Source organism: Chionomys nivalis, chromosome 8 (genome assembly GCF_950005125.1).
Source record: "Chionomys nivalis chromosome 8, mChiNiv1.1, whole genome shotgun sequence".
Classification (NCBI taxonomy): Eukaryota; Metazoa; Chordata; class Mammalia; order Rodentia; family Cricetidae; genus Chionomys; species Chionomys nivalis.
This window is the reverse complement of record NC_080093.1, coordinates 26706329-26733408: the sequence shown is the minus strand read 5'-3', so window position 1 is coordinate 26733408 and position 27080 is coordinate 26706329. Positions and strand designations below refer to the sequence as shown.

General features: G+C 43.4%; 1 protein-coding gene across 4 annotated transcripts in view; it reads right to left on the bottom strand.

Annotated features, from left to right (window-relative positions):
• Sgms1 (sphingomyelin synthase 1) overlaps positions 1 to 27080 on the bottom strand; it is a 258840-nt gene that overhangs the window by 148009 nt on the left and 83751 nt on the right. For all 4 annotated transcript variants that reach the window (XM_057778401.1, XM_057778402.1, XM_057778399.1 and 1 more), the window contains one exon: positions 16609 to 16696. The gene's annotated coding sequence lies outside the window, so the exon portion shown is untranslated. The remainder of the gene's footprint in view (positions 1 to 16608; positions 16697 to 27080) is intronic.

The window sequence follows — 27080 nt, the reverse complement described above, 5'->3', positions numbered from 1 at the left end:
AGACAGAAACAGGAAGCAATAGAAAACCCCCAAAACCCTTCGAGGCCTGTCCATTCGGGGCCCTACGGCCTAGTACCAAATGTAGCAGTCCCCAGCATTTCTTTTTTTTTTTTTTTATTTTTTTTTAGTCCCCAGCATTTCTAACACCCAGTGTGGGTTATGCAGCTGCTCAGTCCAAGCTGCCCAGCTTACAGGAAGGTCCACGCACAAGATGACACAGCTTGTTGGTAGGGAGGTCTGGTCAACAAACTCCATCTCCATGAGCTCATCCACCCTCAAGCACTGCCTGAACTGACGAAGGCAAAGAGAAGGACTGTGACTGTCTGTTCCCCTGTAGCTGCCACCGATCCCAGTCCCACAAGTCTCTTGTCCCTGCATCTCCGTGCAGCTGCTCTACTGAGCAACAGAGCGCAGGACACGGAAGCTCCGGGCTCTGGACAACAGGGAGTAGGCTAAGCAGTCTAGAGAACAAGCAGCTGGGACCTCTTATCAAACACTCTGGGTCACCAAAGTCACATTTTTAAAAAATGCATGATTACCCTTCTGTGCAAGAGCAGGGGACAGAAAGAGGCCTGAGCCGTGGAATACACTCCTGCATACAAAACAGCATGCGAATCTCTGCATTAAGTCTGATGTATATGGAAGTTTAATTTCTATGTGATCCAACTACCTCAAACCAACTGCCTCACCCGTTCCCCCAAACCAATCAGTTAACAACTAATGTGCTGGTATCATAATACCACTTACAAGTCACCAATTGAACACGTGAGACTCTTCTAGGGACAGCATCCTAACTGGCCTCATGCCATGCTCAGGAGCTTCAAGCTGGCAAGACACACTGTCACCATGGTGTGGTGACACAAAGGGAGAACCATAGACACAATTTCATCATTCTTGAATTTGACCAAATTGGGATGGAAAATACCTTGGGGGGGGGGATATATCTGTACCGAACATGCACAAACCTCTTCATTTAAATCATGTTAAATTAGGCATTACAAATAATCTGGAGATGACTCAAGAGTTTTCAGGAGGGTATGTATAGGTTATATATAAATATTGCCTTTTTTTTTTTTTTTTTTTTAAACCAAGGTGCTTGGGCATTCTCAGATCTTAGTATCTGTGGGGCTTCTGGACCTGATTACTGTTTGCTCCAGCACTGGTGGGACCTTAAGTTAAGAAAGCAACACGGACTCACCTAACTATCACAGGACACGAACACTAAGGGTCTGGAGGCTGGGGGTGCGCTTCAGTGACTCCTGGCCTGATGCCCGCGAGGCTCTGAGTTTAAACCCCACCACTGCAAGATGAAGCAAATTTTAGAGTACACAACTTTGTGTAGTATCACCAGGCAGAAAGCAGAGGTGGGGTGATAAGAACAGGAGAATTCTGGGAAGAGGAAAGCACAGTTTGCAGTCATTACCCAGACGCAGAAAAGGCAACATGAGAATGCCTTGTTGATAAAGGTACCAAGCCACGTAGCTAACACAGACAAGAATTATGGGTTAACGTAAGATGTAAGAATTAGTTAATAAGAAACCTGAGTTAATAGGCCAACCAGTTTATGATTAATGTAGACCTCTGTGTGTTTCTTTGGGACTGAACACCTTGCAGGCAGGGCAGGACAGAAATCTCAGTCAACAAGGTAATGTACAAAAGAATGCTGGCTGGCCCTGGAAACTGGAAAAGCCATGAGCACAGACTATCTATACCCTCAAGCCTGTCAGAAGCTGAGTTTTGCCCTGTGTGACCTATGTTGGGTTTTTGAGACCTGCAAGAATTTGTGCTACTCCATCTCCAAAGGCTCAGCTGATTATGCAGCAGCAGCAGCAGCAGCAATGAATACAGGAGAATAAACGTGATGTATTACTTGTCATTTTAAATCTTTCACATTGTGTGACTCCTATTATACCTGTTTAGTTGGGAAACTTAAATGCTTTGCCTTCCTTCTTTGTCATGACTTCCCAAAGGCAAGAACTGCATGTAAGATTCACGCTCTCTGAAGAAAGAAAGAGGGGAGGAAGGGAGGGAGGGAGGGAGGGAGGGAGGGAGGGAGGGAGGGAGGGAGGGAGGGAGGGAGGGAGGGAGGGAGGGAAAAATTAGGACCAGAAACAAATAAAAACCATCCGTATAGCACTTTTCTGGCCAGACAACATCTACACATCAAGGCCCAGCCCTGCACAATGATCTCTCCTCATCGCTCTTCCTGTGGCGATGCCAACCACCCTTGCATGGTCTGTTACACGTTAGCAGATGGTGACAACTCTTCTTTCTGGGTAAACCCAACAACACCTCATGACAGGCAAGGGCACTTGGTCAATGATCAGCAACTGTTTACTCAACCTAGCTGACTACCGGCCAGAAGCAAAGTCAACCTAATCTAGTAAAACCTACTTTAAACCAACAAGGAGCCTCCTATTGGAGAAAAAAACCTGCAATTTTTTTTTTTTTTTTTTTTACATTTGAAAATCTATTATGGGGGAGGAAGTTGAAAAATCTCAGCATAGTTGTTATAGTCGAGGAACAAAACAATCTGAAATTTTGTCTCTACTAATTATAACTATCAAAGGCAGAACAGAAGAAGATGAATGAAATTTGACTAAATGTTCACACATTAAAGCCGGAATTAGGAAGAGCCATAGCCTGTTACACTCTCCCAGAAACACCATGTGAACAGGTACTGGGACAGCACCCGCCTCTATGGTAAGAGTTATTCCTGTGGTTTATAGGCCAAAGTCCCAATGAGGCTCAAACCATATATCCTAACAAGCCAGCACATGACACTAAAGAAGTTTCAATTCTTATCCAACCAGCACGAGGAAACACTGAATCTTCATAGCATTTAGGGCTAAAATAATTATCAGTAGTGGTTTCAGTTTAAAGTCTGTAGGCAGAGGCTGCTCGGTTGTTTCCTGGCCACCCAGACTCGAATAATAACACAGCAACTATATTAATTGCAACACTGTTTGACCAATAGCTTAGGCATATTTCTAGCTAACTCTTACACCTTAAATGAATCCATTTCTATTAAGCTGTGAATCACCATGAGGCTGCAGCCTACCAGTAAGGTAATGGCTGGCAGCTGGCATCTATCTGCTTCGGCAGCTACATGTTATCTCTTTGACTCCACCTACTTTCTATATCTCTGTTTGGATTTCCCACCTGGCTTTGTTCTACTAAGCCATTGGATGAAACAGCTTCTTTAGTAATCACTGGTAATAACACATATTCATAGCATACAGAGGGGAATCCCACATCAAGAGTCCATTTTAATGATGTCTCATTTGCAGACAGTAACCCAACCTTCTTCATGTTCAGCTCTGTCAGTTCTGACAAAAACAGCCACAACCATGGCAGAGGGGGGCAGGGGAGAGAGGGAGAGGGAGGAAAAAACACTTCACTCCTTCCAGATTTCTCTCCCCCTTTGTGCTTCCATCTTCTCTCCTTGTCATCCACTCCCGGCTAAGATGGTCTGTTTCCAAATTCCACACTTCACCTTTTTACAGAATGTTCCTCGAATGGCATCCTACTCGTCATACCCTTGTGAGCTTGGCTTCCATGCACTGTGACGAACCCGACACTCATCCACGGGGCTATGTTGCTCTTTACTGCCAGTGCGTAGCATCCCACTAGTGAGGAACCTTCCACTGAAGGACAGACCAGTTCTTTTATCATCCACTATGTGCTTTATGGTTTTAGAAGAAGCTGCTAGGAATACTAGCCTAGAGGTTTTTGTGCAAAAAGACTTTCTCTTCTCTTGGATACATACCCAGGAGCAGAAGTGCTGCCTTATACTGGAAGAAAGTGGCTGCTTTTCTGATTCCTCAGATTGTTGCCCAGGACTTTGTCCTAACCAATTTTGTTCAGTGTTACTGACTTTGAGGCTTTTTTTTTTTTTTTTTTGTTTTTTTTTGTTTTTTTTGAGACAGGGTTTCTCTGTGGTTTTGGAGTCTGTCCTGGAACTAGCTCTTGTAGACCAGGCTGGTCTCGAACTCACAGAGATCCGCCTGTCTCTGCCTCCCGAGTGCTGGGATTAAAGGCGTGCGCCACCACCGCCCGGCATGAGGCATTTTAATTAGTGCATTGTATTTCTTAAAGCTTTTTTATTTTAAAATAATTCTAGATTGATGCAGAAGTTGCAAATCTTCGAGTTCTAGTACATTCTCCACCCAGCTGCCCTATCTTCCCTAACTACAACACAATGGTTAAAAACGAGAACTTGACATTATATATAATCCCAGTCACGACACTGTAGGCTTCTTGGATGTCACCATTCACTAGTGTTTACTCTTTTTGTATGCAGGTCTATCAAACTTGGTATGTACAGACTTAACACACAACCACCCTCCCAATCAGAACACAAATCCGATGCATCAAAGTGCATTTCATACAGAAAGTGTTCTTCCCTCAGAGTTCCTTGGTCAATCATGATTTTCTTTTGCTCTCAATTTTTATCTCAAGCAAATTTTGAAAAGCAATTATTTGGCTGGAGAGACTAGACTCTGTAGTTACGAGCACTGATTGCTCTTCCAGAGGGTCCAAGTTCAACTCCCAGCACCCAGATGATGACTTTCAACCATACATAATTTGAGCCCCAGAGCATCTGGGACCCTCTTCTGACCTCTGCAGGCACCACACACACACCTGGTGCACAAGCATACATATGGGCAAAACATTCAAACACATAAAATAATAGATAAATCTTTAAGGGAAAAAAAGCAATCATCAAGCAGGGCACTGTGACTCATGCATGTAACCCCAACAATCAGAACACAGAAGCAGGAGATCAAGCTCCAGGCTAGACTTGACTGCAAAACCTCAATCCTAATTTAAAATTATTACACAAATGAGACAGCTATCTCCTCCGCAGCTGCTATGAGCAAGCTGGAGTTCAATTTTCAGGTCCTGTTTAGGCTGTCAGAAGACAATGACCACTGCCTTCAAAGAAACTTCGAGTAGATTCACACGCCCACACAAAGTTGGCACACACTACCCACGGTGACAAGTCACAAGCGTAGTCTGGATAAGACTGAGAAGAAGGTCCTAGTAAGCAAACCCCACTCCCAGACTCAGTGCTCCAGGCCCAGGCCCTCCACAGGAACGAAACAGTCAAGTCTCACAACGGCTAAGTGTTAGGCACACAGCCAAGATACTCTCAAAATAGAAAGATCTTCCAAAGATCTCCAGGGCTTAAGAGCTTTCCTGAAGACCACTCATCTCCTTGGACCAAAGCTTGACTCAGAAGAGATATAGAATCGGTAATTCTCCAAGTGATGTTATCTCAGGGACACCTTATGGCAATTTTCTCCCATAAGCCATCCAACCATCATAGCCCCTTGTTTCAGATGCTCTCAGGAATAGTGAACACTGGAATCCATCGCCAGCTTTTAATTACTATCCAGCATGATCTTCTCTTCGAGTCTGTGGGACCCACACTGACAGCCAGAATTGTTCCTTACTCTCAGTCTGCAAACATTCTGTTACCAACCTCTACTGCTATTGTAACCGTATCTTGTGCCACCTCCCTGTTCAATACCAATAGTCCCAGTTACCCGATACATCTCTTTATCACCTAGTATCTACACCCCAAGTTTCCAGGCACATGGTAAGTGAATCAAAGAACATTTTGCAAAAGTGAAGTGTGGCTATCAAATTGCATTATTAGCACCAGGGTTTTGAGGGAGTGGACTGAGAAACAAACGGGTCTTATGGGGAAAGAAATCTATCAAAGATGCAGTATAGGCAGTCTAGTTTAAGAAGTATATCATAAAGCAACTAAATGTTGACAGGGAGATGCCCATGTGTCCGAGAAAGGGACAAGTAGAAAACAAGATATTCCCGCACATGATTGAGGCTTGCAAGCAGCTAAGCAGTACTGTAGGGGAAAGCAGATCTTCCCTGCTATCATGAAGGTCGACGGAGCAAAGCGCAAGCTGTGTCTTATGACTTCATTGCTAAGGGCTTCTGCCAAGAGCTGTGCTGGCAGAGACACAGCGCTCAAGAAGCATCAAGAATCCATAACAGCTGGGATGGGAGTCATCAGGACACACTCAAGAAAGGGGGTGGGGCAGGGGAACACTTGCAGAAAGTCTCTTTCCAGAGAGACTATCTTTCCACAGCCACATCTAATGTTCAAATCACCCTCACAAACACACGCCCAGGAGACCCTAGTCCAAGGCAATGAATGGCCTGGATTTGGCAGACTCTAAGCTTGTCTCTCCTCTGCTGAATCTCTTTTTTAAACATTTATTTTTAATGTTTATTTATTATGTGTACAATATTCTGTCTGTGTGTATGTCTGCAGGCCAGAAGAGGGCACCAGACCTCATTACAGATGGTTGTGAGCCACCATGTGGTTGCTGGGAATTGAACTCAGAACCTTTGGAAGAGCAGGCAATGCTCTTAACCACTGAGCCATCTCTCCAGCCCCTCTGCTGAATCTCTTGAGCCAGCTCTGAGAAAGTTCAGGAGCCAAGGAACTGATAGTTTAGCACTTGGCCCTGCATTATGGTTTGCTTCTGCACACAAAAAGCATTGTCATTTAATGATTCATCAATGAAAAAACTCTCAAATCAAAATGGTGCCCACAGTACCACCCATGATTCTAAACAGCACTAAACACCAATGCAATCAATCACATGGCTTCTCAGAGGGCTGCTTCCTAACAAGCAATAGGCCATTTTGACCTATGTCAACCCACAGCATCCCTGAGTATGGGCATCGGAAAAGGAGAGGAGAGGGTACCATAGACCACCAAGCACTCTTTCTCCCCTCCAGGACTGTCGAGATAAGCTCAAGCATGCTATCGGGGACCTCCCTGGCAATAACCTAAAATATATACAGAAAAACAACAGATTCTTGTGATCACATTTGGTAACAGAGGCCACCATTGTGGTGCTTTACGTAAGACACTGAGCTGCTCTGATGGGAATTCTACTCACGGTCACACAACGTCAAATGTCACTGATTGCTTGCTTCTCCTCTCCCTCGTATAACTGAGGCTCAATTGGAAAGAACCTGCGTCCTGGTTACACAGAACCCCATGCAGTAAGTGAAACTAGCAAGGGCAGGCAGTTGTGAGCCTCTGGAAAAGGTTTTCAAAGTGTGTAGATGCGTCTCCCAGCTCTGGTCTGTAAAGGTCACCCTAGCCGTGGTCCCCAAACGAGGATCCCTCTACACAAGAACTCCAGTCTCCAGAGTTACCCTCTCTGCCTTCTTTTCTGCCACAAAACTGCCCTTCTAAATCAATGCAGCCAGGAATGCAGATGATAAAGTACAGCACGCAGGCTTCTCCAACTCACAAGCTGAAGAACAACGGAAAGCCATAGGGAGGGCTCCGAAATACCTCCCAAGTGTCCAGTCACACAAGAAGCATTTACAATCGTCCATTTAAACATAACTCCATAAACACAGTAAAGGCACATTTACCAATTAATGAAATCGTCACTAAAGCTTTCCAATGAGCTCCAAATAGAGCTACTTCAAGACAAACTGTCACACTATCTATACACCCGTCAAAGCAGGTGGCACTCTGGTACAGAAACTGGACCTGAGTGATGCTTAACCTGCAGGACACTGCTAGGGAGTGGCAGGGGCCACTGCAGATGACCCCGGTAGAAAGGTAGCACCTCATGGATTTTCAAAACCAGGAAGAATAACTGCAAATCAAAGCAGAGTCTTAAAAGTCATTTCAACTTCCTTCTTCCCAGGGAAAGGAAGCTTATTGTTAACTTCAAAAGGTCCAAACGAGTTATCAAAAGCTGCCTGTGAGCAGCGGACAAAAGATATTCTGTATGGTTTATCTACAAATGCCAAAAAATGCACTCCCTTGCAATTATGCCTCTGCCTCCATGCTATTGTGTATTATTTTAGCTATTTCTGAATTAAACAGTCTACGCAAACATGTTCATTTTTCCTAGCTCATCCTGGAGCAAAAAGAAGGGAGACTAACATTTTGGTGACTGCCTATTGCAATGGTTATGACTATATTTGGCTATATTCTATTTGGTCCTGATTGTATTTGGAGATGGAGCCTTGGAAAGTCATTAGGACTCGTGGAGGCTGTGGTGGTGCAGCTTCTATGGAGGCCCTGGTGGCCAGGCTCCCACACTGTTATCTTCTTTTTGTGTTATGACGCAGCAAGAAGACCCTCACCAGATGCTGGTCCATGCATTTCGACTTCTTAGCCTCCAGATCTATGAGCCCATCTCACCTATAGTCTTTATAAACTACCTGACTACAAACTCGATGGCTTGAAAGCAATACACATGTATGATCTCACAGTTCTGGAGGTCAGGTTCACAGTTCATCTTACAATGTGTTGGAGAGGGCTGGGTTCCTCTTAGAAGCGCTGGAGGAGGACAGGGCCAGAGCAGGACCCCTGGGCTGTGTTGTACTTTGATGTCTGCCTTAATCTCATGTCTCCTTCCCTGACACTGGCCACCGTATCACAATCTTACAAGGAATTTCATGTGAGTTTATGGGATCCTACTTGGAGCCAGCTCTAACACCTTGTTTAGATATGACTAGACAATTTAGACTCCTCTTTCTATCTTGAGATTCTTAGCTTCGTTATAGTTATTGCATCTTCTGCCACTTGAAAACACACTCCCAGGTTCCAGGGGTCAGAACATAGACATCTTTGGGCACCATTATTCTGCTTCCATGACATGCTGGGTCCAACTCATGTCAATGAAGCTCTTTAGAGTGCTGAGTGACTTTTACAAATACAAAGGCTGTGGGGAGACAGCTCACTTAAGTGCTAGATGGGCAAGTCTGAGCCCTTGAGCTTGGCCCCCAAAAATCCAGGAAAAAGGCCTGAAGTGACAGGCCTGGGAAAGTGGAGACAGTGAGGTCGCTGGCACTCACTGGCCTTCCAGTCTACCTCAGTCAGGGAACTTTCGGGCTAATAAGAAACCTTATCCTCAAAAGGCAAGATGGAAAGCAATTGAGGAAGTCACCCAATGTCAACCTCTACACGCATACCCATGTGCATGCATGCTGTGGAATAATACTTTAACTATGTAAAGGCGTGTTACATAGGCTTATGCTGCATTTTTTTAGTTACATAACGATTTGAAGCTTTGTTTATGCTGCATTTGTTTAATTATGTAAAGACGTGTTGCTGTTTTACCTTGTCTGCCTAAGGCACCTGAATGATCTAATAAAAAAGCTGTACAGCCAATAGCTAGGCAGTAGAGGGATAGGCAGAGCTGGTCGGCAGAGAGAATAAATAGGAAAAAGAATCTAGGCAAAAAGGGAAGAACAGAGAGAGAACAAGGGAGAAAGTGAGGGAGACATCAGGGCCGCCAGCCAGGCAACCACGAGAAAGACACAGAGTAGGACATACATAATGAAAGAAAGGTAAAAAGCCCTGAGGCAAAATGCAGATGAAAAGAAACAGGTTAATTTAAGCTGTAAGAGCTAGTGAGATAAACATAAGCTAAGTCCAAGCACTCATAACTAGTAAAAAGCCTCCGTGTCATGATTTGGGAGCGGGTTGATAGCCCAAAAGAAAGCCTGTTAGTTACATGAACATCTAATACACACACAAACAGGGTAGGGAGACAAAGAGAAAGAGAGATTCAAGACTATTAAGTGGCTATAAAACCAAAATACTTGGGAAGCACTGCTCTGGCAAATGCACAGATCAAAGCGGTTATAAGGTGGGAAAGGCATGCGTGAGGAAAGCTAAGTGGTAACCAGAACCATACAGGCTGCGTTCAACTTCCAATGGGACCAATGTGGTCTGGTTACCAATAAAGCGGTTATGGCTTCCTCTGAATCATGCTTCCAACTTCTCAACACCTTCCTATTGCAGAGACAAAAGAAACAGATGAACAAACAAACAAATTATCCTGCGGGCATTTGTTGTTGTTGGTGGTGGTGGTTTGATTGTTTTGTTTTGTTTTTTGAGACAGGGTTTCTCTGTGTATCTTTGGCTGTCCTAAAACTCACTCCGTAAACCAGGCTGGCCTTGAACTCACAGAGATCCGCCAGCCTCTGCCTCCCTAGTGCTAGGATTCAAGGCATGTGCTTGCTTACCAAGCTACTCCTGAAGGCGTTTTTTAAAGGTGAACTGGCAAGCAGGTAACAACTTGTAGTCAAAAGGGTTTGTAGGAATATTAACCTTCCAAACCATTGTTCAGAAGTATACTAGTCTCAGACAGAGAGGGGGAGAGAAGATGTGCAAATGGCTGGTGGTCCACAGCCAAGGCGCGAGAGAGAAGTAATCAGTATCACCACAGAGGCAAATTGCTGGAGCCCTAAGAACCAGAGAGAGCACTTGGCAAAGCACTGCCCTGGGTTCAGAAACTGGGCCTGGTGACCAAAAGGAGATTCACAGTCACTCTGACAACTGCCAGCAAGACCCAGCTTTAAACATCCTAAAAGACATAGCCATCCGAAATGCCACATTATTAGGCTGACCAACATCAGGTCCACAGTAAGAAACTAACTGTACTTGGGTGAACCACGTTAGAAATGATTTTGCCTAATTTATACACAAGAATAAAAACATTGTAATCAGACAAAGGATTCTCACTAATCACAACCTTCAAAGGAACATGTTTAGAGTAAAAATGAAAAGGAGGGGTAGAGACTCAGAGGGCCAGCATCAGCTGCTCAATGAACCACCTGGCCCAGGCCAACAGAGCCAAAGCGGGAGGACCATTGCATTCTTCCCCCAGAGCCAAGTGACATTCACTAGTGACAGGCAGCCCAGAGGGCTTGCCAGGTCTCCCTGGAGAAGTTGTGGCCACGCCTGGCAAGCTTCTTCAGTCCTGTACCTCACTTCCCCCCAGCTCCCTGTGTAGAACTTCAAGAATGTCCAGCCAACCCAACACCACCTAGAAAACAAAACCCAGCAGCAGGGCCTAAACCACTGGCAAAAACAAAACAAAACAAAACCAAGGGCACAGGCATAAGGAACTACCAATCCAAGCTGAAATCCAAAGGCAGAGAAACTACAGAACTTTCTAGCATTTTTATTTCTGTGAGGAAAATACCAGTCAATCTTTGGAGAGCCTCCAGCCACAGCTCAGCATTTCCCAGCAACATTTGCAGAGCCTGCCTTTCTAAGGTTATGCTGGCATTACAAAAGCCACAATGCCAGCCTTAGAACCAGCAAAGGATAAAGATCTTGTGGCTTAGAAGCATGCCTTATAGCCCAGTTTTATCACTAATTACACACACACACCTGTCAAAATTTTGTGCCATCTAAAGAGGTATGACTGGGCTTGTTCTGCGAAAGAACAAAGAAAAAGGAGAAACTATGAAATCAGCAATTATATTGGGCATGCAGTTTTGACGTATTCCAGACGCCCAAGCCCCAAGGCATCTTAGTATTCTATCAATGGAAGCTTTCATTTTGCCTTCCACACCTAACAGAGGACAGGCTAAACACTGAGGGTGCTCACACAAATGAGACCTCGAATTCACACTAGCAAACTGCTTCTTTCTCCACTCCACGTGAAGAAGAAAGGCACCCACAGGCAGAACCCACGGTTGAATCTTATATGTGTCGTAGTCTGGCTAGAAAGAAAACTGACACTTGAACAGAAAACAGAAGGTGCGATATAGGAAGCTGGACCTGAGGAAGCATTGCTTTGTTTTCTTGTGTGTGTTTTAATCACATGGGCACTCCTAAGACAGGAACTGGGGTAGATTTCTGCTATACAATAATTTTGGATAAAAGCTAGAAAATTATGTTTTGAAATGGACTCATGCAAGGGTTAGCTTCGGGTACAAACAACCAGATCTGCGAGAACATGGCAGCAGCCGTGCACTGAAACTTAGGCCAAGATTCTTGAAGAGTAAACTCAGCAGAATGACGAAGTTGCGGGAGACAGCTAAGACTTCAGTCACAGTGGAGAGAATCTAGACATCCTGCCTTCCAGATACTCCTGTAAACAAGCAAGCAAGCAAAAAATGGTCCTGGGTCTGTAGTGCGCAGAAGGTATACCTTGAGATTCCAAGATAGAATTATCAAGGGACTTGGTAAGGCAGGGTGAGGTAAGAAACGAGTCTCACTGTTACATAGCCCAGACTGGCCTACAATTCATTATGTAGCACAGGATGACATAAAATGTAGCAATTCTCATGTCTCAGCTTCCCAAGAGCTGGGACTATAAGAAGTGACATCATGCTTGGATGAATTAGCAACAATGGCTCTGACAATCCTCCTGCCTCTGCATCCAAGACAGTCGGGATCTCCAGGTGACTCCAACCTAGATATTGTTACCTGTGATCTTCTCAGATAAAAGCCTCATTTGTATTATTAACAAATAACAAACTCAACCCGCACATCAGGGAAGAAGAAAACAGACTCATTTAGAGTACTCAGAAGTTTAAATCCTGGTATTAACTAATATAAGGTAGGAAATAACTGTTTATTGTTGGTTAAAAATAAGAAATAAAGCAGAAAGACCTCATCAAAGATATTCTCACAGATATTGAAAGCAGAAATAGCACTTTTGACAAAGAGAATATAAGATCATTAATAGTAAGATCTCAAAGAAAAATTCAATATAGCAGAAGAGAAAATTATTAAATAGAAGTTCAACCTTGAGGAAGTCAACAAAATGCAACAGAAAAGAAAGCAGACATTAAATAGAAGTTAAAGATGCTGAGAGGAAAAAGAAGCCCTGACATCCACTTAACCCGCCAAAATGACAGGATAAGCAGGAAACCAGGTTTAAAACACTAATAGCCAGGGCATTTTCATGACTGATAAACAACAAGAAATCTGCAGATACATGAAATGCACAATTAGAAAAACATGTTAAAAAACAAAACAAAACAAAACCAGAACTGCACATCACCAAAGACAACCTTGGAGTGTGTTACGCCATTCACTAAAGACCAGCAAACAAAAGCCTCACAGATGTCTTAACACTGACAAGAAAGACAGTACTGGCACAATGGGGGAGTGTGTTTACAAGGCCATCTGGAAGTAATTGTAATCCGAGAAACGAAAGAGTGAGAATCAGACATTCCAGAAACTAAAACCAAACAAAAAGAGACTCTCCTTCTGAAGAGGGAGGACAAGCTGATAAGACGGAAGAAAGACACAGGGTGGAAAAAGAAAAGTGGAAGACATGGTAACGGTGTTGAGTTAAAAACGAATAAAAACTGTCCTGAAATTACGAGTTTATTTTTTACATGACACAATTATATAAGTTTGACAAAATCATCTAAGTACAGAAAGAACATTAGTGGCCCTGTGAGTTTTATATTATTCTGGAATGGAGTCAGAATACGTGAGATGCTGACTGAGCTTTTTTAACTGCCAAGTGTCCGTAGAACATTCAGGACAATTATTAGAAGAGAAATTCAACACATAAAAGAAAATGGGAACTGAATAAGGATATGAACTAACAGAAACTTCGATTCAAAGCAATGGAAATGGACCACACAGGAAACAACAATGTTCCATTATATCCAATAAACAAAAGAGAGATAAGCTGCATCCATCCTACATGGGAAGAATGAAAGAAGCCAATGCAGCTCTCAGGAGATGAGGGAGGAGGATCTCAAGTTCTAGGCAGCCTGGGCTACAGAGAAAGACGCAGGCCAGAATAGGAGCTGAGGCCAGAAGATGGGAGAAGGAAAAGACTGAAAAGTGTTATCTACGTTGAAATTGTGAGCTCTGTTCTCTAAACAAAAGATGCTCAATCTCATGATTCACCAAGAATAGCAAATTAGAATATAGTACCTCACATACTAGGAGGGCAACAAAAATACCAGATTTTTGGAGGGAAGCGAGACCACAGATGAACTGCAATGGATTCTTGGTGTGGGAGAATTGTCTGTATTCTGTCAATCATGTTATAAATAAACGCTGATTGGCCAGGCAAAAAATATAGGCGGGAAAACCAGACAGGAAGTAGAAATGATATAATGAGAACAGAAGAATTCTGGGAAGGAGGAAGTTGATTCCTCCTACTCCTTCTCAGACCACCGGAGCAGCAGGATGTGATCTGCTCCACTGAAGAAGGTACTGAGCCACATGGCTAACATAGATCAGAAAAATGGGTTAATCAAGATGTGAGAGTTAGCCAGTGAGAGGCTAGAGCTAATGGGCCAATCAGCTTATAATTTATAGAGATCTGTGTGTGATTTTCTTTATGGCTAAACAGTTGTGGGGTACCTAGCAGGACAAAAACCCAAACAAGCAGGCCTGGCCCTTCATGTTACAGATTCTACCTGCAGGTCCTGTTCTAGCAATAAAAGGTGATTCATTACAATTACACACAACAATCACAGAACACACCCAAGCAAAAAAGGCAAGTTGTAAAAATGTTACATGAAATATATCATTCTTATCAAGCCTGAAAATAAACAAAACTTGGCAGAACTGTCTTTATGTATACCGCAGTTACATATATAGTAATTACACCAGGCATAGTAGTTATGCTAGATTGGCAACTGACAGAGACATAGAGACACTATTTAGGTCATACAGTTAGCTTTTATATTCTAGGTCATAGCAATACATTTTTCTGAAAATATCTATTGACCCCAAAGGATCTGAACTTTTGCTGGACCTTGCAGCTAGGTTAATCATGCTGCTTGGAATCATTTAAGGCTGTGTACTTGGCCTGCTATCCTACTGTGTGCTCAGCCTATTTGTCTTTCACCCGCCTTCAGGAGAACACAGTAACATACCTTATTACATCTTAGATTTCCCATGCAAGCTTTTAGAAATTAAGCTAAGTGCACAGCTTTAATCTTAAAGTATGTGCTCTCCCATGCCTGACTCAGAATAATGTTATGTGTGTATATGTATGCTGTGATAAACAGCCAACAGGCTGGAAGGACCTTAAAACCAATCACCACCATAGATGCCAGAAGCAGCATGAGAATTTGTCTTGATAGCATTGCTGGTACTGTTAAATGCTCTTCTGTGTCACAGGGGTCAATGACGTAACCTCTCCTTGTAAGACTCTGCTAGAGATTCTGTAAAGAATCCCCCCCTTTCCATGTCCTGCTGTTCAGTAAATTCAAAACAAAGCCCTCTGTAGGGACAGGCACAGATTCAGACACACATGAGCACAAGTCACAGGCTTCAGGCACAGACACCCAGAACAGACAGATTACAGGTCGGCCGGCAACCACAAACTACAGTAAGAAGGTGCAAGGAGGGTAGTGGGGGTTGGAATTTGGGCTTGCATTTGCTAAAATTAAGGAGATGCTTTGCTTCCATTCCTTAATGTGACATTGACATGTTTTGATGTCTTCTGAGTTATCTTTATGGCATTAACCAATACACGTTGTGAAGGCCTTTATTCCACCTCACTACTGTTATCAGCCCTGGCATAAGCTGCCCAATGCAAGGAAGGCAGCACATTTGCTAACTGTAATCTTCTAAGAAAGAGACCTCAGTTGAAAGCAAACCTGGTCTAACGGGGACTGCCCCTGGATGATACCCGTGAGCCTTTCTGAAATCTTTCAAAATCCTGGGGCTTGTATGACTCAGGAGGAGACTGTTTCCTGTGTGCAGTCTGTCATTCTGCCTAAACACACTGCTTGCCTCCTCTAATGGACGAGCTGGCCTCTCTAGTGCCTTTCCTGACCCTCCACAGAAGATAATGCCCTTTCCTTGTTATGAAATATTTAACTATATAAAGATATGTTACATTTGTTTATGCTGTGGAATATTACTTTAACTGTGTAAAGGTGTGTTACATTTGTTTATGATACATTTGTTTAATTATGTAAAGATGTGTTGCTGTTTCACCTTACCTGCCTAAGGAACCTGATTGGTCTAATAAGAAACCTGAATGGCAGAAGAGAGATAGGTGAGGCTGGCAGGCAAAGCAGGAGGCTAATAAGTAGGAGGTGAAATTGGTGTGGGATGTCCTTTGTCTATGTGTTGCTTTTATTGGTTAATGAATAAAGAAACTGCCTTGGCCGATTGATAAGGCAGAACTTAGGTAGGTGGTTGGGGAGGGGGGACTGGACTGAATGCTGGGAAAAGGAAGGCAAACGGAGAGACGTCATGGAGCTGCCAGAGTCAGACCTGCCGAATTTTTCCCCGATAAGCCACTGCCATGTGGCGACATACAGATTAATAGAAATGAGTTAAATTAAGATATAAGTGTTAGCCAATAAGAAGCTAGAGCTAATGGGCCAAGCAGTGTTTTAATTAATATAGTTTCTGTGTGGTTATTTAGGTTCTGGGCAGCCAGGACAAACAAGCAGCCTCCTCCTACAGAAAATTTTGACTCAGAAGAGGAGAGAAGAAGAGAGGAAAGAGATACCCGAGGCCAGCCAGGCAGCCACCAGACAGACACAGAAGAAGCAGGTAAAGTAGAACATACAGAAAGAAAAGGGAAAAGTCCCAAGGAAAAAGTAGATAAAGAGAATCAGCTTGATTTAAGTTGAAAGGGCTAGCCAGAAACAAGACTAAATAGGCTGAGCATTCATCACTAATAAGAAGTCTCTGTGTCATGATTTGAGAGCTGGGTGCTGACCCCAAACAAAGAAAAAGCCTGGTACATTTCCTTAGCTGATTTTCCCTTGAGATACCACAAAAGGCGACATTCTCTCACGGCCACCAGGGTCGGACACTAGGTCTCAGAGTAAATGAGGAGCAATTTCACTTACCTGTGCTACCTCTTACACACACACCCTGCTGCACTCCAACTGCACTGTACTGGAAAGGTCACAGCTCCTTCAGCCACGGAAGCTTTGCCTAGAATAACAAAGGCAGGAAATGAGAGAAAAGTCAACAAAGGAACCAAAGTGTCCATTACAGAAAGAAACTCATTTAATTGGGTAAAATCTTCACCATTAAGAGGAGAAATGACCACCCAAATTAAGTGAATTCTCTAGTTTGGCCTGAGCCACTTTTCATCTATAATCAAAACTCTAAGTAGTAAGCCAGTGTTTGTGGAAGAAATTATTCTGATTTCCAAAGAGCAGTGGTGTGCATTTCCTCATTGGAGCCCCACAATCCTGAGGATATGATACTTCTGGGGAATATTCTTTTTAAACGGAGCAGTAGTTGAAGTTCTCAACGGTTAGGAAACTTCCTCCCAAACCACTCAGCTACCAAGTGTCAAAGAAGAAATGAGAAAGGTTGGCATACAGCTCAGCCGGCAGAGCTCTGGCCTAACATGCCGAAGCCTTGGGTTCAATCTCCCCATCCTCTGTGGCTCCTGAACCCTAGCACTTAGGAGCTGGAACCAATATTGTTTCTTCTTGCATGAGATCTGCAGGTCTAACTTTCCACCCGACAGATGCAGAAACACCTTCATCTACTCTTGGAGTAGAAAATCCATACCAGGGCAACTGAACCATTATCTTTCTCACATACCCAGTATTCCTTTGCCCTGAAGGTCATATTTATCACAGCTGAACATTCACTTGCTCTCTCCCCCACACACATTTAGTACTTTTGTCTTGAGTCACATGAAGATCAATTTCACACCTCATGGCCCCTTTCCTCGAAGAACTTCAGAGATTATTCCCAAAGAATAGAGATACTCTTACGCAATTGCAAGTCATCAACCTTGGTACCTCTGACACAGATGCTTTAACCCACTCCGTATGCAGTTGCCCTAGTAAACAAAAAATTTATGAGACTTCTTCCAATTCAGGATCCATCCCAGAGTTAGATAAAGTACTTCACTCCTATTTTTCTTTAATGTGAAACACACACAGCACCTCTTTGTTGCCACAACACCTTGAGAAGAATGTAGTTCCTCCCTTTTGAGTTGATGGAGCATTTCCATTTCGGCTTGTCTGACCTTACCTCGGGTAATTCTGGATGAATCAGAATGGCTTATGTTTACTCAGCTGGAAAATTCCCTAAGTGAGAAACTCTCTGAATATCACCTCTGAAGGTACAAGGTCTATCCTGACCCCAAAGTAATAGCCACTTTATTCAATAAAAGGAAATCACGGCATTTCACCTTACAACAAATGCTTCATCTAGGGGGAAACACTTTAATAGCATCCAAATACCTTGTCCTACACCTCAAAATCCCCTCTCCTGCCCTCTGTGTCATATCAACACTTGGAAAACTGAGGCAGGGGGATCATGAGTTCAAGGTCAGCCTGAGATACATAGTAAGCCACTGCCTAAGACAGAGGAGAGGTAAAGAAGGAGAAAATTTCCCAGGTATCCTGACGTGTTCCTGTTCCATACTTAAGGGCAGCTGCAGTGCATGGACTCCAATGTTCCTTCCACATTACTACTGGTTCGTTATCAGGACTCTTGATCCTTGTTCACCAGTGAAGCAGCTGGGTTCAGTACAAATACGCGAGTCCTGCTTTCTCATGACAAATCCCTACTTCATTCCTGTGCTTTACATTGGAATTCAGACCTAGCCAGGGAGAGCCCCTCAAGATGTCTACTATGTATTTTCAACATACTTATTTTTTCCTTATTTTTATTTCTTGCTCACATTAAAAAATGTTCAGGACTTAATCTTGTATCTGTCCTTTCTCTGTTCTGGATGAAATCATTTCTTCAAAGAGTCCTAAGGTCTTTTTCGAGAAGAACAAGACACGGGGATCCTCAATGACAGCTTCCAGGCAGCCTGCTTCACCTTGTTGACCTTCGTTCTAAATATGAGCCACATGCTCCTTTCTGCCAAGAAGTAGACAAGTCGAGGGGCACAGTTCAGCTGTGGCAGCTAAATTACTGGTCAGCCTCACCAACTGTGACTCCAGGGTCTACATTTGTTTAAGATGGATCCACTTCGATGCTTAAATCCTTAGCACCAGCAAGTGGCCTTCCTCAACAGTCCTGTCCTTACTCCTTGAGATGTGGTTGATCCAATCTGTCGCCAGCATGGCTCAGGTGCTCAAGGAACACACCTTCCTGCATCTGTCTTTCTGTTCTCTGCCTGGATGTAGCTACTCTCTGCTATCCATGATCATATGGATACCTCAACTCTCAAGAGCTTCTTTCTCCATTATCTTGCTGGGCGAATTCCAGCCTCAGTGGCCTTGAGAGACCTGCCACCTCCATGCTATGAGACCGCAGGCTCTCCCGGTGCTGGCCACATCTACTTCGGCAGAAAATGGGCTGTTCCACAAGCCAAATACCAAGACAGGACAGGGGACCCTCAAATGACCCTCTTCTCTCATGGGTCACAATCTTGGCCACTTGTTGTCCACTGCCAGCAGCTTCATGAATACAGTGCCTGTATTTAGTGTGGAAATGGAAGATCAGCTCTGGCTGCCTCTTTTTGTCTTCATGCCTTCAACATTAGGTAAGGCTGTACTGGGAACGGTGAAGGATCACACCTTTCAGCACATTTTAATAAGGTCTGTAAGGATTCCAAAACAGTCACTTTCTGGCACATTCTTAGCTATGCACCTGTTCACTTGGTCTATAAGCCCCAGCATCCAAATTGCTCTCTAGGATGGAAGTGATTCCAGATGAGATGGCAAAGAAAGGTCTCTCCTCACTCTAGAAAACAGATGCTCACTTCATGGCTGCCTCCCACCCCAGCACAGCTGTATTTCTATGACTCTTCCTCCAGTCAAAGCCAGCAGTCGGTTGCCATGGTACATATTTCCTGTTTATATGCACATACTTAGGAGTGAAGACTTTCCATGTGAATCATTTTCTGATGCATTTTCTTTTTTTTTTAAACTACTAACCACATATCTTGACAGAGAATTAGAAAGCAGTCAAGAAAAAAGAAAGAAAATACAACCCCAAACACAAAGCTAGCAAGAGGAAAATCGGAAGAAAAAAATGGTATTTTTATCACATGCTGCAAAGAAAACTTTGTATTTCTAGGAAACCAGAGAACTTATCTTTACTGTTCCACCAGATTCACACTTACTGCTCCACACACACACACGCACGCACACACACGCACGCACGCGCGCACACAGCAGGGAGAACCACAGCAATGGGAGCCTCACACTACTGCCTCAGCAGACTTTTCTCCACGTGAAAACCCCACACTGCAGCTAATCTAGTCCACACACAGACAGCTTTGCCTTTCTTTGGTTTTGCTTCAAATGGCCCAGGAATTAAAAAGCAAGAGTGATGTAACGGTGCTGCCCTCCCAATCTCTCTCGACCCTACCATTCTCCACCCCTAGGAACTCTCAGCACACCTCCTCAGAGGTCCCTCTGAATCTCCAGTGGAATTCTGTTTCCATGAGTCAGCCTGGATCCTGTTCCACGTGGATTCCTCTGTGTGTTCCCATTTCCCAGGAACAGCAAGAGCTCCATGACTGGTCACCATCTGCTCTTCCCGTTCATCTCCCTCACATAGGCCCCATCTCTTGTGAAAAGCCCTCAGCCTCTCTAGTGAAGCATCCTGCTTTCCCTTCTTCCTCTTGGCTAATTTGTTGGGGGCATGACAACCCCTGAGAAATTCTTTTGTGATCACTGTCTAAGGCTGGCTTAGTGGGCCACCTCAGTGCTCCACCTCAGCCCCACCTCAGTGCTCCACCTCAGCCCCACCTCAGTGCTCCACCTCAGCCCCACCACAATGCCCTCCTAGCACCTGGCCACCTCTGGAAGAAATAAAGGCAGAATTGTGATGATCCCTTCCGCCGTGCTAAGCATGGGTGAGCACTGTCTCCACACGTTCTTTACAGTGGATGCTGGTGTTCTGCCAACAGGATGCTATTCCACTCAGCTCATTTCACAGACAATCACACAGGCAAGGGGATGCAACAGCATCCCAGTGTCACAGCCAGGAAGTGGCAGAGCCAAAGAACTCCAATAGCTAAAAATTAACAGGATGATGAGGAACACAAGGAAAAGTCTCAGAACATCGATGGTGACCTCGGGACAGCACTGAAGGGAAAGTGAGATTCGCTCATCTGAATCCTTCACAAGGAACTGATACTCATAGACTTGGCCCATATGGAGTTCTCAGAACATAGGCTAAGATATGACAAGAAGATGGGCAATTTCTACAACCCAGAAATATACACATGAATCAAGAAAAAAGACATTAAAAATTGAAGATACAAAATTCATGTGGAGAATTTAATCTGGGAGAAAACCAAAGAACAAACAGGGAAACCATTAACATTTGACATTTTAAGATCTACTCTGCTATGAGGAGCAACAGGCAGAACTTTTACATTTCCAAAGATAGGAAATAAATAATTACATAATTTTTCACTGTAAAGTATGAGAATTTTAGCTTCAATACAAGGACTTCCCCCAAAACAATAATTTTAATCTAAGGAACATGTACTTTATGTGCCCATAATTGTGGGGAATGGAGAATGTCCTGAGTGAATACGTGCTGTTGACATGGGTACAGTCATGTCAAAAACTCCAACCCCTCAGCCACAGGGGAAAATGGCAAAGCCCCTCAATCCCTGAGGCTCAGCGGGATGGCAAGGCCTTGCTCTAAGTCCAGATGTGGATGTTGATAATGTGTAGAAAATGTCTACCATAGCTCCCCCGACCCCATACTGACGCCTAGGCACTACCCTTACCAAGGTTATCTAAACTTGCCTCCTGGATGCCGGTGTATACCAGAAACCTGCTACCTTGTTTTCTGTATGCAATGCCTCCTCTCTGTTCAGCTGCATGCAAGTGTCTCTATGTGCTTCTCTTTTCTTCATCCCCTTGCTTTCCCAGTCAGGAGCACCCAGGAGCCATGCTGGATGCCGCACCCAATACAACTGCTGTGCTAATGACCAATATGCTGAACTTCATTGTTCATATTTCAGTCGAATATGCAATTCTGCCTTATGGAAGTTTCAACAATAATAGAAAACAGAAGCAACTGTTGAAAGCTTTAAGCCAGAGACCGCTCATTGAAGGAAGCCCAGTTCTGACGACGCTACAGAAACCTCCCTGCTTCTAAGCACAGACTCTTTCCAAGCATAACACACATAAAATTTACAAAGTCTGAAATGGGGCAACACATGCCTTGGTAGATTCAAAGACCGACCAACATGCTAACCAAAAGTATTTAGTTGGTACCTATTATCCAACAATCATTTAATAAGCATTAGCTATTGGTACGGACAAACAATTTTCACCTTACTCTTATCAACTTCAAGCTATTTTATCTCGGATTCTATTAAAGACAAGAGGCAGTAAGGCAAATATAACTTCAAAATGAAAAAGAACAGACCACGTGTTCAACCACACAGCTAGTGCATATCTATCCACTATTACAATAGAATTTCATAAAACGTCCACCAAGAACACGCACCAGGGTGGGGAAAATGAGAACAAAAACAACACCGAGAGCCATGATTAGAGAACAGCATCCTAGTCTCTTGTGGTTTAAATGACAATGCCCCCATAGGCTCATATGCATGATTAGTCCCCAGTTGGTGGAACTGTTTGGGAAGGATTAGTAGGTGTGAACTTGTTGGAGATGTGTCACTGAGGTTGGGTTTTCACAGTTCAAAAGCCCATGACAGTCTTAGGATTCTCATTTTCCCTCTTGTTCTCTCTGCCTCCTGCTTGTAGGTCTGTTGTAAGCTTTCACCTACTACTCCAGTGTCAGACCTGCCTGCCTGCTGCCATGTTCCTCAGGCATGCTCATGGACCGGAAGACATAATATTGTAAAAATAACTATCTCATTAAAAGCAGTCTACAGATCCAATGCAATCCCCATCCAAATCCCAATGTCATTATTCTCAGAAACAGAAAAAAAACTTCATTCATAAGAACAAAAGACTCCAGATACCCAAAGCATTCCTGAACAAGAAGAATAATGCTGGAAATATCATATTTGATTTCAAATCCAGAGCCACAGTAACAAAACCAGCCTAGTGCGGGCACAAAAGCAGACAGAGAAAACAGAAGCTCCAGATGTAAACCCAGACAACCACCTGACTTTTGGCAAAGAAGCCAAAAATATTCTTTAGAGAAAAGAATCTCTTCAATAAGTGCTAAATGTCTAATGTAAAAGAATAAATTCAGATGTTCATATCTCACCCTCACAAAAATGAACACATGGCCTTAACACAAGACCTGAAACTCACCAGGCGCTGGTGGTGCAGGCCTTTAATCCTAGCACTCTGGAGGCTGAGGGAGACAGATCTCCGAGTTCAAGGCCAACCTAGTCTACAGAGTGAGTTTAAGAGCAGCCAGGGCTACACAGAGAAATCCTGTCTTAAAAAACAAAACAAAGCAACAACAAAAACCAGAAGACCTAAACCTCAAACTATGAGAGTAAAAACTAAAGAAGACACTTTAAGATGTGGATACACGGAAAGGTTTTTCTGAACAGGACTTGAATTGCTATGGAAAACAAGGTCAACAACACACTAAGTGACCTCCTGGGTCACTACAGCAACAGCAACAGTTAACTAAGTGAAAAGACAGAATACAGGATGAGAGAAAACTTGGCTAGCCATGCACCTGATGCACAAGCAGCAATCAAAACATTTAAATAACTCAGAAAATTCAACTATAAATAATCAAACAATCCAGAGGCTGTTAGAGGGCCTGCCACACATAATGATCTGCGTTCAAGTCCCTGATACCTGCATAAAAGCCAGGGGTGGCAGTGCCCATCTGAGACCCCAGAACAAGAGAAGTGGAGACATCAGACCCTTGGAGTTCATTGACTGGCCAACCAAGCTGAATAAACGTGCTCCAGGTTCACTAATGGATGCTGTCTCAAAAAGAGAAAAGGAAGAATAATGGAACAAGCCCAATGTTGACCTCACCCTACGTCAACACACACAAGAAAAAAATCAAACAGCCTAGTCAACAAACAGGCTAGTAAAATGAACAGACAACTCACAAAAGATGAAATACTGATGGCTAGTAGACATGTGAGGTCCTCCAAGCCAGGGGTATTACCTGGAACCCACCCATCCATGCCAGTCTCAACACTCAGTCACACAGCCTAACCCTGGTCATGCAGTCAGTCCATGGACCGGCCTCCTACAAAGCTTCTATTTGCAACAGATGGAGACTGCTCTAGGGATCCACAGCTGATCAGATGCAGAGATCTGCAAGATAAGTCCTACACTGATAGCTCAGGGAATATCGAGGAAGAGGGGACCAGGATGCCAGCTGCTCTGTAGTGCCCCCTAGAAAAGACAGGAGAAGTGCAACCATGAACACTCACCAATATGCCTGCCTGACCAAGACCAGCATAATGATACTACCAGGTGACATAACAATGTGGACAGGGGAAATTTCGCAAGGTCCCACCCCTAGATAAAGGACTACAGGTGGCCAATGGCTACTGAAAGAAGAAAAATCATTTTCCTGCAGAACAAGCTCCTACATAGGCTGTTCAATCCCAAGTGGTCATCCCTGGACCCATGTATCTATGGGCAATGCAAAATAGACTCATCAAGCTGAACATACATCTGTTTGTGTGCGTATACACACATACATATACATATAAATGTAACAATAATAATTAAGAAGAGGTCATGAATTTAGGAGGGAGAGGGGGAAAAAAGGGGGAGGAGCAGGAGGGATATAGATAAAGTATTTATGGATAAAGTTCTAAAACAGTATTGTAGAAAACATGAAAAATGTTCAACCTCACTAGCCATGAAGTTAAAACTACTTGAGATTCTATCTTATCCCAGTCAGAAGACAGTCATAGGAAATCAACAGCAAATTCTAGCAAGGATGTGGACAAAAGGGAGCCTTTTACACACGCTGATGGGAATGTAAACTTGTCTAGCCATTATGCTAGACAAATAGGTACAGAGCTTGCTCAAAAACTTGAATACAGATCTTCCAAATGAGTCAGCCCTGTAACTCCTGGCTATTTACTTAAAGGGCTCTAAGTCAACTTATCAGAGAGACACTTGCACATCAATGCTCATTATGGATGGCACTTTTCCCAACTGCTAAATAGTGGAGCCAAGCTAAGTGTCCAATAACAGAAGAATGGACAAAACTGTGGATGTATACAAAGATATTACTTTCCATAATAAGAAAGAATGGAGTTGTAACATTTACATAAAAATGATACAACTGGACATAATGTTACTTGGATTAAGGCAGTCTCAGAAAGACAAGTAGGTTTTCCTGTTGTTCCTACACTTTATGTTGTCACAATAAGTTATTCCTGAACATAGAAAATGAATGCACAGTGAAACTACCCAGGGAGTAACGAAGACAGCTGGAAGAGAAGAAAGGGTGAAGAGAGGGTGGAGATAGGAGGGAATATGTATATTCATGCTCAATGTATAATACATACTACATGAAAAAGTTTTTATTTTCTTGTTTTTGTTTTGTTTTGTTTTAAGAACCTGGACTTTGAAGTTAGATACACCTGGGTTTCTTTGCACGTTAGCCAACGACAAACAGATCCTTGTGCCAAAGATGCTCTGCGGGAGGTTATCACCAACTGCATGGGCCAATGAGGTCTGTGGCTGGAATTAAACATTGAGCAAAATAAAAATAAGTAGATACACACACATATACATACACACACATATATATACACATATGCATATATAAATACACACACACACAATTGCTATTGTTCTGTTTCAAGACTTAATCTAAGCCACACAGAAAAAAATAACAAATAGACAGGATTATTCTGATACAGGTGAAATTTACAGGATTTGAATAAAATGCGAACTCATTAAAATATCAATAAGGATGCAATATTAAATAAATAAACAAACAAACAACCAAGATGCTGGAGAATGAGAGAAAACGCTTTGTGTTGAGTGTTAAGAACAGTCATTGTGTTCAAAGGCCTACCCTATCCTTCATCAGGGAACAGGAACTTCACAGATGTTATTCAGTCCTCAAAACCACTCAGGTTTCATCAAATGGCCCCAGTTTACGTGAGAGATTTTTGAGTGTCTCAAGGCATAGGTGACTAGCTTCAGGCTATGCTGCCAATGAACTGCAGAGACTGATATTGTAAACTAGCAAACTTACTGGCGAAGCCATCAGGGACAAAATGGGGGTGGGGGCAGGGTTGTCACACTGCCATTCCACAAAGCATTCCTTAGCTCCAACCAAATACCCTGGGCAATATCCAGACTCATCCATCACTACATCCTCATGATGTGGGCTGTGCTTTGAGTCCCAGGCACTTAGAGGTCATGAGACATCACCCATAAAAGTGAGGGTTTACTATAGATCCCATCCTACAAGCCAGAGTATTCTCAGCACAAGGGACATTCAACAACTCTTCAACTTGTTCATGGGACTATGTGTCAGCTATTCTTAAGAAAAAGGGCAAAGACAAAGCTGAATCTGTACATTGTAAGATGCTAATTTCTGATAATACTTCCAGGATGAGGATGGCGGGGTGCAGCCCATGTGTGCATCACTGCTGGGTCCTTAGACACGCTGACTGCCAGCTTTCAGTATATGCAGGTGGGGTCTCTCTCTCTCTCTCTCTCTCTCTCTCTCTCTCTCTCTCTCTCTCACACACACACACACACACACACACACACACCAAGCTATAGAACAAACGGCTGAGAAGAGGAGTGTGAAGGGTAGCAGCCTGAGGAGGCGCTAGTTATGACCACCAGGAAGGCCTCAGACCCACCTCCTCTTTGGAATGTAAAAGTCATGGAAAAGTGGGGCCACGGGAAGTCACATTTGTCTGAATTATCATTATTTCAATTTTTAGTATGGTTTGTGTGCATGATGTAAGTTGTGGAGGGCAGAGGATAACTCTAGAATTGGGTCTCTCTCCTTCCACCTTTATTCCAGGACTTGAATTCAGTTTGCCAGGCTTGCATGGCAAGAGCTTTTACCCACACTCTGAGCCATCTAACCAGCCCCTACTATTATTTTCAAATGAACAAATTTTATACTCTGGGGTAAAAATGTTCCCAAACCCCTCTGCCTATTCAAAATATTTGTCAATATTTTGAAATACCTACAGGCCAAAAAAATGACTTCTAATTTACTATTTCAGACAGATGAATCAGACGGGTAAAAACAATCTACTAGTATTGTGCTTCTGCAGAAGGCACGGAGAAGAATAAGATGGGCCAGCTAGTTTACTGGAGAGAGAACATAAACAGACAATTACAGTACCATACAATTAATGCTTTGGGGAAAGCAGAACCAAGTGGGGGAGGGTGCGGAGGAGGGATGACTAATCCTGCTTAGGCTTCAACCTCACTTAGTGAGGAAAAAGGGCTTTCCCCAAATGACCTGTGCAATT